This window comes from Salvelinus alpinus, chromosome 15 (assembly GCF_045679555.1).
Source record: "Salvelinus alpinus chromosome 15, SLU_Salpinus.1, whole genome shotgun sequence".
In the NCBI taxonomy this organism is placed as follows: domain Eukaryota; kingdom Metazoa; phylum Chordata; class Actinopteri; order Salmoniformes; family Salmonidae; genus Salvelinus; species Salvelinus alpinus.
Window position 1 is genome coordinate 28,628,433 of NC_092100.1, and position 19,333 is coordinate 28,647,765.

General features: G+C 44.1%; 1 pseudogene; it reads right to left on the reverse strand.

The window, feature by feature from the left end:
• The window catches only part of LOC139539306 (splicing factor 3B subunit 3-like), a 46,952-nt pseudogene that overhangs the window by 5,898 nt on the left and 21,721 nt on the right, over positions 1–19,333 (reverse strand).

Sequence of the window (19,333 nt, forward strand, 5' to 3'; positions counted from 1 at the left end):
TATTTACCGGGGCAGCTCTAGCAGGGCAGAAATTTGACAAACTGACTTGTTGGAAAGGTGGCATCTTATGGCGGTGCCACTTTGAAAGTCACTGAGCTCTTAAGTACGGGCCAATCTACTACCAGTGTTTGTCTATGGGGATTGCATGGCTGGGTGCTTGAGTTTATACACCTGTCAGCAACAGGTGTGGCTGAAATAGCTGAATCAACTAATTGTAAGGGGTGTCCACATACAGACCCCAAACCGATCCAAACGTAGCATGCGTCGGTCAGAAAATGTATTCAAACGTTACGAATTGCCGGTTCACAAGTTAGTTTTTGCTCATATTACAATCTTTGTAACTTCCGAAAATACCTCATTTTGTTATTGATCTACAAGTAATTTTGCTTGCCGAACAACCTCAGGCAATATCATTAGCCTAATCAAACTGAGCCCCGCGGCCAGCCCAGCCCAGCCCTGCGCCCAGCCCAGCCCCGTGCTCTGCGCACTGACCAACGCAAGGTTCTGTTCCTGATCTGCAACATCTGCGCGGCACCTTCTGAATTCAAATGCAAAAGTAAGCTACCAGAGACAACTCACTTCTTGCTATACCTGCTGAACAGGGCTTAATATATTTTATTTGGATTGTTTAGTTTCACTATCAGCAACACTTTTGGTAGTTTTGCCTTAAACAAATCAGTGTATATGGTCATTTTTAGATATACAGGGTAAAGCTCATAATTTCATAACGAGGACAGCAATCACTTTTGTGAGGAGCACTGCATGGCCAAAGTGAAAGGAGAAGATCACTCCATAAAAACTACCTAACGGTCAAAACCATTCGATTTTGAGATGGGGTGAAATCCAAAGTTGTGCTCATATTAGGGATGCACGATATATCAGAATCGGCCGATATTAGCTAAAAATGCCAACATCAGCCCGATGTCTAGTTTAACGTCGATGTGCAAAACCGATGTCAAAGCTGATGTGCATACCTATATAACGTAGGCGTAATGACGCCACGTAAAAGTTAGCGCAACACGTGCAACACAGCTTTTCTAACCCACAATGTCTGCTGTGTGGATCGAGCAGTCAACAAGTTGAGCAATCATTTGAAAGAGTAACAACATTTCAGCGAGACAACTAAGGTGAAATCCATTAACGCCAAGATAATGGAATTCATTGCCCTTGACAATCAACCGTTCTCTGTCGTGGGTGATGTTGGCTTTCGCCGACTGGTCGAGCACTAGTACACAGTAACATGTGCACTATTTTTCAGATGTTACCCTACCGGAGTTACACAATAATAGCGTCGCTGCTAACAAAAAAAAAAAGAGTGAGAGGCCCCGGTGCACAACTGATCAAGAGAACAAGTACATTAGAGTGTCTAGTTTGAGAAACAGACGCCTCACAAGTCCTCAACTGGCAGCTTCATTAAATAGTACCCGCAAAACACAAGTCTCAACATCAACAGTGAAGAGGCGACTCCAGGATGCTGGCCTTCCAGGCAGAGTTCCTCTGTCCAGTGTCTGTTCTTTTTCCCATCTTAATCTTTTATTTTTATTGGCCACTCTAAGATATGGCTTTTTCTTTGCAACTCTGCCTGGAAGGCCAGCATCCCGGAGTCGGCTCTTCACTGTTGACGTTGAGACTGGTGTTTTGCGGGTACTATTTAATGAAGCTTCCAGTTGAGGACCGGGGCTTCCTACTCCTTTATATTCTGGTTAGAGACAGTTTGCGCTGTTCTGTGAAGGGAGTAGTACACAGCGTTGTACGAGATCTTCAGTTTCTTGGCAATTTCTCACATGGATTAGCATTCATTTGTCAGAACAAGTATAGACTGACGAGTTTCAAAAGAAAGGTCTTTGTTTCTGGCCATTTTGAGCCTGTAATCGAACCCACAAATGTTGATGCTCCAGATACTCAACTAATCTAAAGAAGGCCAGTTTTATTGCTTCTCTAATCAGAACAACTGTTTTCAGCTGTCCTAACAATTGCAAAAGAGTTTTCTAATGATCAATTAGCCTTTTGAAATGATAAACTTGGATTAGCTAACACAACGTGCCATTGGAACACAGGAGTGATGGTTGCTGCCTCTGTACGCCTAGGTAGATATTCCATAAAATTCAAATCAGCCGTTTCCAGCTACAATAGTCATTTACAACATTAACAATGTCTACGCTGTATTTCTGATCAATTTGATGTTATTTTAAAATGTACAAAAAAGTGCTTTTCTTTCAAAACCAAGGACATTTCTATGTGACCCCAAACGTTTGAATGGTTGTGTGTGTATATCTGTATATCTCACACACACACACACACACACACACACACACGTTCTTTAGTAATACTAGTCCCATGCGAATAGGGCTTATGCCATAGCTAATTTGTAAACAATAAATATTGATACATTACTAGCACAAGTTAGTTAGCGGATGATGGTGATTTCAGAACCAAAGTGGGGGGCAACCCCCCCCCCCCCCCAAAATAGGCTACATTGCCCCACCTAATCTGATAATGAGGTGATAGATGCCTAGTCTCCTTTATGGCTCAGCTAAGGTGCCTACATAGTACATACACCAAAGACATACATCACTTACACACACAGCCCATGAGCTCCATCAGCAGCAGATTTGAATTTAGAATGGAAAATTAATGTGTTTACGCAACAAATCTTCTCTCGTATCGCACTCGTTTCAAACTAAAACGTATTATTCTTATATTGTATCGAAGCCCATATATCTAGATATGTATCCAATAGTCTTGGAAGGGAAAGATGCATATCCCTATTAATGTACCATCTCAACAACAGTGTTTATTCGTCATTGACATGTGAATTAAACGTAATCTTTAAAAGACAGGGTCATATGTGAAAGCGTCAAGTTTCTGATTCGATTAATAAAGTGTAGAATACTGATATGACTGGAAAAGGGTTCAACAAAGTAACCATTGTCCCTCTGGGAGTTGGGTAAAGGGGAGGGGGTGGTGGCAAGTATGATAGTACTCTGACTCTCTCAGCACAATTATGACCTTTCTGAAATAACAGCTGGAGAATTCCTGTGCACACAGCTGTGGTCAACCAGCCAGAGCCAGAAACCACTGGATTAGTCATATCTTCTGTCACTCACCTTGTGCATAAACTCCAGCTTGTCCCCTCCCCCTCCCAGCCGATAGGTATAGATGAAACCACCTCCCACAGAGCGGGGGTTAAGGATCATGTCCCGGGCCACCCCCACCAGTCATCACCTCCACTGGCAAACCGACACACAGTCACACTGCAGGGACAGAACAGACAGATCAGCATGTGTAACCAAAGTATTTCCCATCAGTCTGATTCCCCATGTCAATTTCTGTGGCCTCTGTGTATAATGCAGTGATCAGAGGTATTTAAACTATCTCCATTATTATTTAGTCTGAGAAGAGACATGAGGACTCATTACAACAGCATGACATCCCTCTCATACCCTGCCCTGAATGACAGTTCTGATTACAAACTATGACAGCTTTGCAAACTTCTCATTCTCTCAACCAGCTTCATGGAGGTAGTCACCTGGAATGCATTTCAAATAACAGGTGTGCCTTGTTAAAAGTTAATTTGTGGAATTTCTTACCTTCTTAATGCATATAAGACAATCAGTTGTGTTGTGACAAGGTAGGGGTGGTATACAGAAGATAGCCCTATCTGGTAAAAGACCAAGTCCATATTATGGCAAGAACAGCTCAAATAAGAAAAGAGAAACGACAGTCCATCATTACTTTAAGACATGGCCAGTCAATATGGAACATTTCAAGAACTTTGAAAGTTACTTCAGGTGCGGTCGCAAAAATCATCAAGCGCTATGATGAAACTGGCTCTCATGAAGACCCCAACAGGAAAGAAAGACCCAGAGTTACCTCTGCTGCAGTGGATAAGTTCATTGGAGTTACCAGCCTCAAATTGCAGACAAAATAAATGCTTCAGAGTTCAAGCAAAACAGACTTCAGAGGAGACTGGTTGAATCAGGCCTTCATGGTCGAATTGCTGCAAAGAAACCACTACTAAAGGACACCAATAAGAAGAAGAGACTTGCTTGGGCCAAGAAACACAAGGAATGAACATTAGACTGGTGGAAATCTGTCCTTTGGGCGGATGAGTCCAAATTTGAGATTTTTGGTTCCAACCGCCATGTCTTTGTGAGACGCAGAGTAGCTGAACGGATGATCTCCGCATGTGTGGTTCCCACCGTGAAGCATGGAGGAGGAGGTGTGATGGTGCTTTGATGTTTTTACTATTATTCTACAATGTAGAAAATAGTAAAAATAAAGAAAAACCCTTGAATGAGTAGATGTGTCCAAACTTTTGACTGGTACTGTATATTTTTTGTTTAAAGGTGCACATTTTCTCCTCTACTCCGCTATTGACTGCATATACTGCAGGCATGGGGGCGTTGTCTAGGCAACCAAAGACTTGTTTGCTACAAGACCTTGCTTGTTTCAGCAAGGCGCAACAAAGAGTCCACGTTACTGTAGTCCATGTTACAGCAGAAACAGGACTCAACCGCACAAAAACAGTTAGAACGGTTATTTTACAGTCTTCATCCATAACCGTCGGTTACACAGTAATTGTGCCAGCCCTACGTATCTTATAACACCACTTTCATAATATCAGCCTACACAAGCTACAAAGCCTGGGTGTACAACATGTAGCCTCAGTCAAAGTCACCCTGTTCCCACCCTCTCAGTCCATCGAACCCTGTTGGTCAGAACCCTACCTCTGCCATTTGCTGCTTACGCTGGGCCTTGGTGGCCTCTGTGTAGGCATTGTGATCAGGCTCTATGAGGATCAAGTTGTTGGTCGCTGGGTGGATGACAAACTTGCGAGGTGTGTACTACAGGGGGAAGGCCACCTGGTTGAAAACGGCACCCAGCTTCTCCAAGGCCAGAATCCTAAGAGGGAGACAAAGGCAGTATCACAAGATATTAATGGCATAACGGGAACATGAATAACTTGAGAAAAAGTAATGGGACATATCCCTCATAAGTTAAATATCAGTGCTATAATTGAGAATTACTATGCTTCAGGGGGAATGACAAAACGAGATGTGATCTCTGTAAATGCTGAGATCAGAGATGTTTACGCTCTCTCCATTGGTTTGTCAGAAGGGACATGAAGACTAATTTCAACAGCATAACTTCCCTGTCTTCAAATCTTGCCAATGAAGACATCCTCATTATGGATGAATGCAAATGGAATTTAGGTTTTTAGTGAGTATGAGTGTGTCTGTCTACCTCAGGGTGTTGGTGGAGATGGCCACAATGTCCTCAGGACACTGTTCAGAGGCGAAGCATGAGGCGTACTCCAGAGTCTCATAGGACAGGGCCGTCAGGTGGAAGCGGGACTGGTAAGAGTAACTCAGCCAGGAGCGGCTAGACATGGCCAACACCTAGAGGAGATAGAGGGGATATATGGCCGGAGAGTAAGGATGTAACTGTACACGTATTCGTACCTAACGGTATGGGGATCTCAGTGTGGTCCGCACTGTGAACCTGAATTAATACATAAATAAACACTGCATTGTAGGCTGTGCCTGTTGAGGCATAGCTGGCTAGAGCCTATGTGCCAATTGTAATCAAAATTCTAATCCTAACTGGCACATTTCAAACTGTCCTTTTGTGAGGCGCAGTGATGGGGTGGATAAACCAGGAGGATCCTCCATCATCGTTTAAATCTCCAGTTTGGGAACAGTTTGACTTCCTAGTAGATTACAACGGCGATGGACAGAGTTGTGGATAAAACGTTAACAGTATGTCGCCACTCAACGAGAATAGCCTACGCAGGTGCCAAAACCTCAAATATGTAGACACATTTACACAGACATCACCCCAGTAAACTGGAGGAAGACAAACACAAAGAAACACATCGTCTCCCCTCTGCATTCAAGCAGCTGATTCTAACTGGGCCAAAGAAACTACAAGAGCGATAGGTAGGCTATATTTATAGTCTTTGGTTTATAGCCGTGGATATGCGCCTATTCTCTGTGTTTGAGAATAGGGGATTTTGGCACCTCGTGAAAGTGCTCGAGCCACGTTACGAACTTCCCTAATGCATCCATTTCAGCAAACAGCTAGTACCCGCTCTATATAAGCAAACCAAAGACTTCAATGAAAATGGCCAATGCTCCCTGTGTTGGGCTTCCTTAACAGTGACAGCCCATCACATTAGCCCGGAGTGGGAGATGTACTATGCTACAGATATGGCCCCTTTATGAGTCACAAGTGCGCATCTGCCACTGAAGGAGGCAGTGGCATGGTGGGTTCGTAACCAAGTGTGAATTTACCATGTATACACACACACGACTGGAAAGAATCCACTTGAATGGCCAACAAACTGGTAATTACTAGTGGGAAACTCATTCATCATCCTGAGAACCTACTTCTCCCACATCATCTACTAAGGAAATGGCCTTGATAACAGCATTCGACAGTTAAATGCAACAAAACATTATTTTATAAAAAGCAATCTATTGATGTGTTTTTTTTAACTATAATTTGTTTGCAAGCGTGATAGCTACACTTTTAGTTTATGGTTGACAGCTTGTTGCCAATTAGTCAATCAGTGTTTCTCAGCAAGTTCAAAATCACATGAATGTATCCATCTGGTATTTATGACTTCACAACTAGTCAATTCCTACACGGTTACAAACGCAGCAACAAAGTGGAGTCATGAGGCTCAACATAACAATCCGGTCACAACAGAAATGCAAGGAACACTGTGAATGGCATTTACATTTTCCCACTGTACTGAAACGTGACCCCAAAACATACCGAACCATGGGTTTGGTGAACTGTTACACCCCTATCAGAAAGGATATTAATACAATGTTATGTTTCAGCTCCCAACCCCTGAAAATCACACCAACAAAACCGCATTCCACTTACAGCTTCCTGTCCCTGCATCCTGACCCGGAAGAGCGTCACAGGTCGCGACCCCAGGTATCGAGTACGAGTATCAGACAAGTCTCCAGTCACTGGGTCCAACACAGTCCTGAGCAACACACCGTTCTTAGGAAAGACATGTTACCTCTAGAATGTGTTCTAATAGAGCACAGACTATCAAGTAATACAGTGCCAGAATTAAACAGGCAGTCACACAGTGTATGTATGTATGTATGTATGTATGTATGTATGTATGTATGTATGTATGTATGTATGTATGTATGTATGTATGTATGTATGTATGTTGACAGAGGCTTTTTAACATTCTCCATTATTATTTAGTCAGTGAAGAGACAAGAGAAACTCATCACTTCAAGAGCTACAGCATAACATCCCTCTCTTCAAACCCTGCCTCAAGACATCACAGGACAGATAGCTTACCTGCAGTCCGATGTTGAGGTAGAGGAAACCAACAGTGCCCTTCGCTCCTAGCTCATCTTCCTTCTCCACTCCTCCCATCTCCACTATACACAGAGACTCAGGCTGGGCTGGCAGGGCCTGCATACTGAGGGGCTGAAGACAGTTCTGCACCAGACAAACACAGCAGGGTTAGGGCTACATACAGTTTAGAGAGATTGTACAAACACCTACTAAAGAGGGCAAAATCAACAATATGGCTTTTGGAACCCCCCCACACCACTCGACTTAAATCGTGATTGATTGGAAACCGCAGCAGAACAACTGAGCTCTGGATGAGTTTGGCTTTCAAAGAGAGAGGGAATGAAATACTGTAGCCTGAGAAGAGTCATACCGAGGGATCCAAAGAGATGATGCGGACTGTGTTGTCGACCAGCCCCACAGCCAGGAAACGGGAGCGCTGCTCGCCAGGCGGGACGTTGGCTAAGCTCATACACAGCACATCAGCGGACATCTCCTTCCTTTCTGTGTACTCATTCAGCTGGCCAGACTGGGGAGGGGGAGAGAGAGGAGAGAGAAAGGTGGAAGGTTATCAAACATCTACGGTCCGAAGAAATATTAACTTTTCACTGAGCAGGAGATTCTTCTGGATATCCTGAAAAAGATGATAAAAACAGGGTCAAACTAAAAGACAGTACCTGGCTGACTAAATAAAACACCCAGGGGATGAAGGTTCACTACTCACCGGGTCCATCTCAAAGTAAACCAGCTCTCCTCCAGTCAGAGCAATGACCACCTGCCTCTGGTTGACTGCACAGCGAATAATGGTCTTCGTCCCCTGGAGTCTTCCACACGCTTATCAGCACAGATGTGACGAATCCCATCAGGATACACCTGCACAAGAAAATTCACAGTTTACACAGGGCTGGGGAAGGGGCCTGGCCAGGGTGTCTATGTCTGTGTATAATGCTGAGATCAGATGTGTTTAAGCTCACTCCATCATTCTGTCAGAGAAGAGACATGAAGAATCATCACCTAAACAGCAATATTACATCTCCCATGCACTTAATCTCCCTTCAGCTTTATATCACTTTCACCATCAGCATTGTATTCCCTCCAGAACATAAGGAGCATGTTCAGGACCCTTCATAGGCATGTGTAGGGTGGGTGTTATACTGACCTGCACCAGAGCATCCTCCCCCAGCAGAGGGCAGGAGAGGGTGGGGGTGGTCCCCAGGACACCAGAGTCTGTCACTTCCTCTACAGTCTCTCCAATAGACAGAACTAGGGTGGCGTTGACAAGGACACAATGATGTAGGCATCAAACTTATCTGGAGGAGAGGTGTTTAAATGAGCAAGAGTTTCACACCAAGGGGTTACCTGGACAGTGAGTGTTCAACAGTATCATGAAGTGAATAATTTCTTCAGTATTCATCTGATACATGAAGCATAATATCATAACCTATATGTATTTATTTATTCATAAAGTGTGTCTGTATGTACATAGTGTACTAATAATGAGTTGCATCCCCTTTTGCCTTCAGAACAGCCTCAATTCGTCAGGGTATGGACAAGGTGTTCCACAGGGATTCTGGCCCATGTTGACTCCAATGCTTCCCACAGTTGTGTCATGTTGGCTGGATGTTCTATGAGTGGTGGGCCATTGTTGATACACACGGTGTGCCTGGCAGTTACTACCCTACCCCATTCAATTTTTTTGTCTTGCCCATTCACCCCCTGAATGGCACACATACACAATCCACATCTCAAGCCTTAAACATCCTTCTTTAACCTGTCTCCTCCCCTTCATCTACACCGATTGAAGTGGATTTAACAAGTGACATCAATAAGGGATCATAGCTTGCACCTGGTCAGTCCATGTCTGTTTTAAACTCTATCAATGGAGAGTTTAAAACACCTCCCACACGACATAAATACGTCTACGTTCCCCATTTCTTGAGGAGACTCTCCACTGATAGAGTTTGGTTGTGGCCATTTTGTTTGTTTGCTTTGGCACCTTTCAACACCCCTCATTATCACATTTATGCACGCAAACACACTACTGATGACTACACACACACACACACACCATTGTTAACTGTATTTAGTTTACTTCAAATAATAAATATATTTTGTTATTCCTTATCTCCACGTTGTCTCCCTTTTTGATACGAACTTCGAGCCGGTTCGTGACAACAGTGTACAGAACAGACATGGACTGACCAGATGAAAGCTATGATCCCTTACTGATGTCACTTGTAAGAGAGACATGAGAAATGAATCACAACATTCCCTCTCAAACTGTGCCCTGAGACTGTGGCAGAATCTCTCCTAATTTGGTACATGAAGCAATTACTAAATCAGTCCCATAGCTTTATTTGTATTCTTCACTAACCCAGTGCATTGCATAACAATCTTGAAATCTACTTCTGTAAACCAGTGTGTAGAAGGTACAATGCCTGACTTATGCAGGCTAACCAGCTGTATGGGCCAAGTCAAGGAGGAAAGTTAGAGTGAAAAAGAGCCAGGCCACTGTACTACATACACTATGACAGGATAAATATATTTTGTTATTCCTCATCTCCACGTTGTCTCCCTTTTTGTTACGAACTTCGAGCCGGTTCGTGACAAGCGGAGGCTCGTCCGGGATCTTGAAGGTATTGTGTTTGGGAGAAACCGTGGAGTTCATGTTTGAAAACTCTGTAGGTGCTTTGTTTGAATCTTTTGTTACAGATTTTGAGTTGCAATGATTGGTAGGCCCAGTATTGGTTGCCTGTTTGGTAAACTTGCCACTGCGGTCGATAGTTCGTTGTGTGCTGCGTTGGAGAGAGTACATTGGTTTGTACATTGGTACATTTTGTTTGTTATTTTTGTGTGGTGTCCGTGGACTGAGCAGTTGTCTCGGGGGCACATCAGTGGCTTGGGGGAATCTGCCAGCGTGCTGGGTGGTTTTTTCCCTTGCCAGTGGGCTACAGTGCGTAATTACCCACCGTAAATCCGCACGAAGACTAGGGTTGAGTTATTGTAGGTTTTGGGGAAGCTCCATATACAGTTGAAGTCGAAAGTTTACATACACCTTAGCCAAATACATTTAAACTCAGTTTTTCACAATTCCTGACATTTAATCCCTGTATAAAATCCCTGTCTTAGGTCAGTTAGGATCACCACTTTATTTTAGGAATATGAAATGTCAGAATAATAGTAGAGCGAATTATTTATTTCAGATTTTATTTATTTCATCACATTTCCAGTGGATCAAAAGTTTACATACACTCAATTAGTATTTGGTAGCATTGCCTTTATTATTATTTTTTTTTTTACTTCAGTCAAATGTTTCGGGTAGCCTTCCACAAGCTTAACACAATAAGTTGGGTGAATTTTGGCCCATTCCTCCAGACTTCTGGAGGTCCACAATTTTTTTTCTTAGATCTTGGCTGATTTATTTGGATTTTCTCATGATGTCAAGCAAAGAGGCACTGAGTTTGAAGGTAGGCCTTGAAATATATCCACAGGTACACCTCCAATTGACTCAAATGATGTCAATTAGCCTATCAGAAGCTTCTTAGGCCATTACATCATTTTCTGGAATATTCCAAGCTGTTTAAAAGCACAGTCAACTTAGTGTATGTAAACTTCTGACCCACTGGAATTGTGATACAGTGAATAAGTGAAATAATTTGTCTGTAAACAATTGTTGGAAAAATGACTTGTGTCATGCAAAGTAGATGTCCTAACCGACTTGCCAAAACTAGTTTGTTAACAAGAAATATGTGGAGTGGTTGAAAAACGAGTTTTAATGACTCCAACCTAAGTGTATGTAAACTTCCGACTTCAACTGTATATATCTCATCTCTCTTCTGTGGTGCCCAGTGTGATTGTCATTTCTCTTGTGGTCTTGTCTGGTGTGCTCAGCAGAGGGGAAGAGCAAGCTTTTTTTTCTTTTTTTCTTTTCTTGTGACTATGGCGTCTTACGTAGACGAGTTAATTCGCTTTCCATAAGAAGAACTGTTAGAATTATGTACTAAAGAACAGCTGTTGAAGATTGCTGAACACTACAAAATTGAAATGAGAAATTAGTGATAAACATCTAAAAAAAATTGTGTTAGGTTGATATTGAAGGCCAATCTGATGGAGAATAGAATAAGAATACATCTGATGTATTCTTGAAGTTACCACTGGGGCAGCCTCTGCTGAGGACTCGCCGTCTCCCGTTTCATTACAATGACCGCTCCATCTGTTAGCCCTAGTAGTCTTCTTTTTGAACAGAAGAAAGAACTGCTTCTGTTACAGCTAGAGTATGATCGGGTAAAGTACGAAAAGGAATTTAAACAGGATTTGGAGCGTGCTAAAATCAAGCTGCAACAAGAGCGGCTAGAGCTGGTTAGGGAAGGAAAGCTCTCAGGGGAGAGTTTGCTCTGGGAAGGTGACCCAGATTTACCTTGGGGTCGCTCCTCTTTTGGTCGTGCCCCAGACACATTTGATATTTTCTCCAAGAGGATGTCCTGATGGGTGTCTCATGGTAGTAGTTTTGTGGGGGGAGGCTATTAGTCAGGTTGTTGTACCAGTTAAGCTTCTTGAGTTGGTGTTGACAACTTCCCACAACGACGTTGCTGGACATATGGGTGTGAGGAAAACCTACAATCGCATATTAAGACATTTCTTTTGGCCTAGGTTAAAGAGGGATGTTTCTGAGTTTATCAAAACTTGTCACACCTGTCAATTAACTGGTAAACCTAATCAACCTATTAAGCCGGTACCACTGTTTCCTATTCCTGTACTCAGACAACCTTTTGTGTATCTGATTATTGACTGTGTTGGTCCTCTGCCTCGTTCTAATAAGGGTAGTAATTACCTGTTCACTGTGATGTATCAGACCACTAGGTTTCCTGCTGCCTATCCTCTCTGGTCTATCACCACTAAGTCTGTGCTAAAAGCTTTGACTCATGGATTCCAAACAGTGAGAGAAACTAAGGTCATTCAGAGTGATCAAGGATTTAATTTCACCTCTAGTCTGTTTGGTCAGGTTCTCCAACAGCTCCATATTAAACACAATTTGTCTAGCGCCTATCACACGCAAAGTCAAGGAGCACTGGAACGTTTCCATCAAACACAAGTCTTTGTTGAGCGCTTATTGTACTGAGATGGATAAGGATTGGGAGGAGGGGTTGCCTTGGTTAATGTTAGCCGCTAGGGAGGTTTCACAGAAGAGCACAGGTTTCAGTCCAATTGACCTTGTGTTTAGACATAGGGAGAGTGGACTTCTATCTGTTCTCCAGGATGACTGGAAGTCTCCCGAGCCCCCTCAGTCCCTGTTAACTTATTGTGTGATTTCTGGCGACGCCTGTACGCCACTGGTGAAATGGCTAAAGAGAAGCTATCATCTTCACAGGAGAGGATGAAGGGAATATTTGATCGGGGGAACTGAGCGTCGTCACTTTAGTCCAGGTGACCAGGTTCTTGCTCTGCTGCCAATTGTTGGTTCTCCTTTTCAAGCTAAGTTTCAAGGTCCATATACGGTTGTGCGCCAGTGCACTGAGCAAAACTATCTAGTTGCCACTCCAGAACAGCAAAAAGCACACCAACTGTGCCATGTAAATCTGTTAAAACCCTATTATGCACATTCCTCTGAGGCTGAACAGTGGGAGTCTACAGATGACGGTAAACCTGTTCTTTTGGCCGATACCGTTATTTCGCTGGTTTCTTGTCATGCTAGGTCTGTGCATGGGGAGGAAGATGTTCCTGGTCCCGGCGATTGCATACTGCAGGGTAGATTGAAAAATTCAGAGACACTGGATGTTTTAGACAGCCATCTCACTCATCTACCTGTTGATGGGCGGGAAGAGATGGTCGGTCTGATTCGGAGATTTCCAGGTTTGTTTTCTGATACACCTACAAACTTAATAGAACACGATATTGACGTTGGGGATGCTGAACCCATTCATCAGCGGTTCTATAAGGTTCCTTCAGAGAAACTGCGTTGTCTGGATGCTGAGTTCAGGTACATGCTGGAGAGTGGAGAAAGAAGGCTCTGCTATATCAGTTGGGCTTCTCCCTGTATCTTGGTTAGTAAACCGGATGGGACAAACAGATTTTGTACGGACCACTGTAAGGTAAACACTGTCATTAAGCCAGATTTATTTCCTCTTCCTCAGATGGAGGACTGCGTTGATCAAGTCGGAGCAGCTAAGTTTGTGAGAAAATTTGACCTGTTAAAGGGCTATTGGCAGGTGCCACTGATGAGTAGGGCACGTGAAATCTCTGCCCTTATTACACCCTCTGGTCTGTACTCGCATTCGGTTATGAGATTCGGCCTGCGTAATGCACCTGCCACTTTTCAGCGGCACTGTTTATCTGGATGATGTAGTGATATATGCAGATACATCTGTCCCGTATTGAAGCCTTGTTTGACCGCCTAGCTGTGGGTCGCCTCACGATCAATCTGGCTAAATGTGAGTTTGCTCAGGCGACCGTTACATACCTTGGAAAGGTGGTTGGGCAGGGTGAAGTGCGTCCTGTTCGGGCTAAGGTGGTAGCTATTGATGCTTTTCCACCACCAACTACTAAAAAGGAAGTGATTAGTTTCTTGGGAATGATTGGTTATTACCGTAGTTTTTGTAGGAAACTCTCTACTGTGGTTGCTCCCTTGACAGATTTGCTGAAAGCTAAGGCTGTTTACGTATGGTCTTCTCGTTGTCAACAGGCTTTTGAAGATGCAAAGAGGTTGCTTACCTCAACTCCGGTACTGGCTGCTCCTCGCGTGGATTTGTAATTTACCTTGCAGGTGGATACTAGTCATGCAGTTTAGGTGCAGTTTTGCTGCAAGCAGATGTGTCTGGTGTTGAGGCCTGTTAGTTTCTTTTCCAAAAAGTTTAACCATTATCAGTTGAACTACTCGGTCATGGAAAAAGAAGCACTAGCCCTCATATGGGCGCTACAACACTTTGAGGTGTATATGTCGGGTCGGGAGTAGTGCTGATTGTGGTCTACACCGACCATAATCCTCTCACCTTCTTGAGGTCCATGATGTGTCCTAACCGTAGGATAATGAGATGGAATGCTTGTAAAAATCAACACAATCTCGATGTGTGGCACATCGGGGGACTGATAGCATGTCAGCAATGACATTCTCTCGTGCACCCTGTTCCTGAATGTCTACGTGACTGAGCCGTTATTTTATGTTTGGTATTGTCCTGTTCTATCGCTCCTGTCTGTTCCCTTCTGGTCTCGTTTTCTTCTTTCCTCTTAAAGGTTGCTTCCTGTGCGCAAAGGTTGCTGAGGTCTGGCGAGGACGAGGTTGGCTGGGGCAAGTGGAAGTGTGAACACGTACCCCTCTTATGGATTTGGTACGCAGGCTGGGTCTTCTGTTAGGATCCAGGGCAGTATTTTGTTTGTGTGACTGGTATGGTGTTCCGGGGTCCTTGCTGGTCCCCAGTTTTATTGGGGGGGGGGGGGGGGGTGACGACCTTCCCACTCGGTCTGCTGAATTCTTTCTCTTTGCTCTTGTTTTCCTTAGCAGGATGTCGGTGGGCGGAGCCGGGAGGGTCGTCAGCGAAATGGGACACACCTGGGCTCGAGTGTGTCCCGGGATAAATACACCTCTTCCCCATTCATTGAGACTCTCCATGCAAACAGACTGATAGATTTTGGTTGTGGCATTTTTGTGGCCGTTTTGTTTGTTTGCTTTGGCACCTTTCAACACCCCTCATTATCACATTTATGCACGCAAACACTCTATTACACACACCAGTGTGTGTAGTGCCATTTCCGGTCACAACTTGCAGACTTGTTTACGTGCTGCTGTGCATTTTGTTGCTAACCTTACTTTGCTACCTGACAACTTTACGGTTTTTACTTTTAATTACCGTTTATATTTTTAGTTTTTCCCTCACTCAACTTCTTTTTCATTCAAATGTTTCACTCCGGACGCTTTATCTGGACATGGTTCGTCAGGACCACCACCAGCCAAAGCTAAGTAGTAACATTAACATGAAGCCTTCTAATTGCAATCGCTGTACTCATAATATACAGGAGAACGATCGCCTTACGGCGAGAATAGGGGGGTGCTGCAAGCCCAGCTTCAGACGCAATCGTTAGGCAAGGGTAATTTCAGTGTAGGAAAGGATGAAACAGCGTCTGTGCCACCAGTAAGTACAGATAGTAATACAAATCCCCTCGCAGTCCCCGCAGCCAGACAACTTTCTCATGGCTTCTGGAGGGAAATGCTGTAGGAATGCTCAACCGGCGTCGCTCATTCAGCCGAAAGAAACTTTCAACCGATTCTCCCCATTAAGCAGCGAGTCGGAGTCAGAGGCCGAGCCTTCTCTGGTCTCTACTCCTCCCGTTACGGGGTCTGAGACGCCGAAGCCTCCCACCATTAGCTCTGACAAATTGAAAACCCTAGTCATTGGCGACTCCATTACCCGCAGTATTAGACTTAAAACGAATCATCCAGCGATCATACATTGTTTACCAGGGGGCAGGGCTACCGACGTTAAGGCTAATCTGAAGATGGTGCTGGCTAAAGCTAAAACTGGCGAGTGTAGAGAGTATAGGGATATTGTTATCCACGTCAGCACCAACGATGTTAGGATGAAACAGTCAGAGGTCACCAAGCGCAACATAGCTTCAGCGTGTAAATCAGCTAGAAAGATGTGTTGGCATCGAGTAATTGTCTCTGGCCCCCTCCCAGTTAGGGGGAGTGATGAGCGCTACAGCAGAGTCTCACAACAGTTTTCTGCCCCTCTCAAAAGATAGAATTTGTAGATAATTGGCCCTCTTTCTGGGACTCACCCACAAACAGGACCAAGCCTAGCCTGTTGAGGAGTGACGGACTCCATCCTAGCTGGAGGGGTGCTCTCATCTTATCTACGAACATAGACAGGGCTCTAACTCCCCTAGCTCCACAATGAAATAGGGTGCAGGCCAGGCAGCAGGCTGTTAGCCAGCCTGCCAGCTTCGTGGAGTCTGCCACTAGCACAGTCAGTGTAGTCAGCTCAGCTATCCTCATTGAGACCATGACTGTGCCTCGACTTTGGTTGGGCAAAACTAAACATGGCGGTGTTCGCTTTAGCAATCTCACTAGAATAAAGACCTCCATTCCTGCCATTATTGAAAGAGATTGTGATACCTCACATCTCAAAATAGGGCTACTTAATGTTAGATCCCTCACTTCCAAGGCAGTGATAATCAATGAATTAATCACTGATCATAATCTTGATGTGATTGGCCTGACAAACATAGCTTAAGCCTGATGAATTTACTTAAGAGGCCTCACCTCCTGGTTACACTAGTGACCATATCCCCGCGCATCCCGCAAAGGCGGAGGTGTTGCAAACATTTACGATAGCAAATTTCAATTTACAAAAAAAAAAGACGTTTTCGTCTTTTGAGCTTCTAGTCATGAAATCTATGCAGCCTACTCAATCACTTTTTATAGCTACTGTTTACAGGCCTCCTGGGCCATATACAGCGTTCCTCACTGAGTTCCCATCGGACCTTGTAGTCATAGCAGATAATATTCAAATTTTTGGTGATTTTAATATTCACATGGAAAAGTACACAGACCCACTCCAAAAGGCTTTCGGAGCCATCATCGACTCAGTGGGTTTGTCCAACATGTCTCTGGACCTACTCACTGTCACAGTCATACTCTGGACCTAGTTTTGTCCCATGGAATAAATGTTGTGGATCTTAATGTTTTTCCTCATAATCCTGGACTATCGGACCACCATTTTATTACGTTTGCAATCGCAACAAATAATCTGCTCAGACCCCAACCAAGGAGCATCAAAAGTCGTGCTGTAAATTCTCAGACAATCCAAAGATTCCTTGATGCCCTTCCAGACTCCCTCTGCCTACCCAAGGACGTCAGAGGACAAAAATCAGTTAACCACCTAACTGAGGAACTCAATTTAACCTTGCGCAATACCCTAGATGCAGTCGCACCCCTAAAAACATTTGTCATAAGAAACTAGCTCCCTGGTATACAGAAAATACCCGAGCTCTGAAGCAAGCTTCCAGAAAGTTGGAACGGAAATGGCGCCTCACCAAACTAAGTCTTCTGACTAGCTTGGAAAGACAGTACCGTGCAGTATCGAAGAGCCCTCACTGCTGCTCGATCATCCTATTTTTCCAACTTAATTGAGGAAAATAAGAACAATGACATTTATTTTTGATACTGTCGCAAAGCTAACTAAAAAGCAGCATTCCCCAAGAGAGGATGGCTTTCACTTCAGCAGTAATAAATTCATGAACTTCTTTGAGGAAAAGATCATGATCATTAGAAAGCAAATTACAGACTCTTCTTTAAATCTGCGTATTCCTCCAAAGCTCAGTTCGGTGTCTGCACAACTCTGCCAGGACCTAGGATCAAGGGAGACACTCAAGTGTTTTAGTACTATATCTCTTGACACAATGATAAAAATAATCATGGCCTCTAAACCTTCAAGCTGCATACTGGACCCTATTCCAACTAAACTACTGAAAGAGCTGCTTCCTGTGCTTGGCCCTTCTATGTTGAACATAATAAACGGCTCTCTATCCACCGGATGTGTACCAAACTCACTAAAAGTGGCAGTAATAAAGCCTCTCCTGAAAAAGCCAAACCTTGACCCAGAAAATATAAAAACTATCAGCCTATATCGAATCTCCCATTCCTCTCAAAAATGTTAGAAAAAGCTGTTGCATAGCAACTCACTGCCTTCCTGAAGACAAACAATGTATACGCTTCAGGTCTGGTTTTAGACCCCATCATAGCACTGAGACTGCACTTGTGAAGGTGGTAAATGACCTTTTAATGGCGTCAGACCGAGGCTCTGCATCTGTCCTCGTGCTCCTAGACCTTAGTGCTGATTTTGATACCATCGATCACCACATTCTTTTGGAGATATTGGAAACCCAAATTGGTCTACACGGTCAAGTTCTGGCCTGGTTTAGATATTATCTGTTGGAAAGATATTTCTGTCCATTTTTCTGTCCAAAAATTATGCAGAAAAATGTATCCATGCTTTTGTTACTTCTAGGTTAGACTACTGCAATGCTTTACTTTCAGGCTAAAGCACTAAATAAACTTCAGTTAGTGCTAAATACGGCTGCTAGAATCCTGACTAAAACCAAAAAAATTGATCATATTACTCCAGTGCTAGCCTCCCTACACTGGCTTCCTGTTAAGGCAAGGGCTGATTTCAAGGTTTTACTGCTAACCTACAAAGCATTACATGGGCTTGCTCCTACCTATCTTTCCGATTTGGTCCTGCCGTACATACCAACACGTACGCTACGGTCACAAGACGCAGGCCTCCTAATTGTCCCTAGAATTTCTAAGCAAACAGCTGGAGGCAGGGCTTTCTCCTATAGAGCTCCATTTTTATGGAATGGTCTGCCTACCCATGTGAGAGACGCAGACTCGGTCTCAACCTTTAAGTCTTTATTGAAGACTCATCTCCTCAGTAGGTCCTATGATTGAGTGTAGTCTGGCCCAGGAGTGTGAAGGTGAACGGAAAGGCACTGGAGCAACAAACCGCCCTTGCTGTCTCTGCCTGGCCGGTTCCCCTCTCTCCACTGGGATTCTCTGTCTCTAACCCTATTACAGGGGCTGAGTCACTGGCTTACTGGTGCTCTTCCATGCCATCCCTAGGAGGGGTGCGTCACTGACGTGGTCTTCCTGTCTGGGTTGGCGCCTCCCCTTGGGTTGTGCCGTGGCGGAGATCTTTGTGGGCTATACTCGGCCTTGTCTCAGGATGGTAAGTTGGTGGTTGAAGTTATCCCTCTAGTGGTGTGGGGGCTGTGCTTTGGCAAAGTGGGTGGGGTTATATCCTGCCTGTTTGGCCCTGTCCGGGGGTATCATCGGATGGGGCCACAGTGTCTCCTGACCCCTCCTGTCTCAGCCTCCAGTATTTATGCTGCAGTAGTTTGTGTCGGGGGGCTAGGGTCAGTCGGTTATATCTAGAGTATTTCTCCTGTCTTATCTGGTGTCCTGTGTGAATTTAAGTATGCTCTCTCTAATTCTCTCTCTCGGAGGACC